Source organism: Nelumbo nucifera, chromosome 1 (assembly GCF_055504915.1).
Source record: "Nelumbo nucifera cultivar China Antique chromosome 1, China Antique-T2T, whole genome shotgun sequence".
Lineage (NCBI taxonomy): Eukaryota > Viridiplantae > Streptophyta > Magnoliopsida > Proteales > Nelumbonaceae > Nelumbo > Nelumbo nucifera.
The window spans coordinates 91,943,063-91,944,936 of NC_142649.1; the positions used below are offsets into that span (position 1 = coordinate 91,943,063).

Genomic DNA, 1,874 nt, shown 5'->3' on the forward strand with positions numbered 1-1,874 from the left:
GGGCGACATCATGAGTTCTTTCTTTCCTCTTGTTTGTTTTATTTCCTTTATCATGAATTGATTTATTTATAGGTAGGGCTATGGAAAGCCTAACCATGACAATGAATATATTTTTATTATGATTTATCCAAGATTGTGATTTCCATATAGTCTATGAGTTATTATGCTTGATGCGATTAGGAGTGACCATCTCTTAATTGATTGGATTTATGTGAATGAATCGGGAGAGGAATTCATATAATGGACTGAATAATTCATGGTGTGAATTGAATGATATATAGGAATATATACACATGATTCATCTGAATGTATAAGTTTTTCTTTGAACTTAATGCATTTCTATCTTGAGAACTCTAGTCGAGGGATCGAAATGTTACTTGATAGAAGTAGATTTGATATATCTTGGGAAAGAATATTAAATGAAATTGGAAAAATATCAGCTTATGGAAATGACAAATTATCTTGGTTAATCTCATCCATTAATATTAATTGGAATGGTTAGGCGGACCAATTTTCCTAACGATTTCAATTAATCGTTGCATATTCAGTTATTGATTACCCTTGCTTTTATTTTCTTTTTCTATTTATTATTTTCAGTAGTTCTCATTATTGGATCTGAATTTCGGTTGTCCAAATAATTAAGGAAGGCTGTAGTTCTAATACTTATTTTGTTAAATCCTCGTGGGAACGATATTTTTATACTACTTGATAACTAGTGCACTTGCTAGGGTTATAATTATAGCTATCAAGTTTTTGGCGCCGTTGTCGGGGATTTCATCCTAAAATAATATTAGAACTTGCTAACCTTGGTTAATTTGGACTTTTATTTTTGTTTTTATTTTTTTTATTTTATTTGTTCGAACTCTTGTTGTGTTCAGATTTATTAGTGCATGACACGCAATAAAAGAGAAGGTCTAGCAAGATTCGATCCTGAAATAGAGAGAACCCTTCACTTATTGCAAAGAGCCAACAAAGGTAAAATGAGAGAGGAGGTTGAAGAAGGCGAACCAGCAAGAGAAGAGATGGCAGAAGCAAATCGCACCCTTTTGGACTATGCTTGTCCAACTATTGATGGGGCTACTTCCAGCATTTGCAAGCCCACAATTCAAGCCTGCAATTATCCAAATGATTCAGACGAGTATTCAATTTAGTGGGTTACCAAGTGATGATCTTAATGCACATATTGTTAATTTCCTAGAAATATGTGATACATTTAAACATAATGGAGTTAGCGATGATGCTATTAGGCTTAGACTATTTCCATTTTCATTGCGTGATAGAGCTAAAGATTGGCTTAACTCACTCCCTGCAGGAAGCATCACCACTTGGAATGACTTAACCCAAAAATTCTTGGCTAAGTATTTTCCACCCTCTAAAACAGTAAAATTAATTAATTATATCACTACTTTTGCTCAATTAGAGAGGGAATCTTTGTATGAAGCATGGAAACGATTCAAGGAGATGCTTACGAAGTGTCCTCACCATGGGATACCAACTTGGCGTTAAATCCAAACTTTTTATAATGGTATTACCACCTCTAATTGTTCCATTATTGATGTAGCTGCAGGTGGCACAATCATGAGGAAAACGTCAGAGGAAGCTTATGACCTAGTGAAAGAAATGGTGTCGAACAACTTTATCGATTCTTTTGCAGCTTTATCTACTCAACTTGCTAGTCTGAATAAAAAAATTAGATACTCTTAATGTTGCAGCAATGAATGCATCATCTAGCAATCCATGTGATTTTTGTGGCCAATTAGGACATATTAATTCTAACTGTCCATTAGGTAATCCTTTTGCTTCACCTGAAAGTGCTAATTTTATTTCTCATGGTGGCAGGCCAAATTTCAACCCCTATTCGAACACATACAACC

At 34.3% G+C, this 1,874-nt stretch overlaps 1 non-coding gene across 1 annotated transcript; it reads right to left on the minus strand.

Moving 5' to 3' along the window:
* Positions 1–1,383: 1,383 nt before the first annotated feature.
* On the minus strand, positions 1,384–1,490 carry LOC148803553 (small nucleolar RNA R71). Its single transcript, XR_016081641.1, has one exon. It is a non-coding gene; the product is annotated as a small nucleolar RNA R71 (small nucleolar RNA).
* Positions 1,491–1,874: the final 384 nt, after the last annotated feature.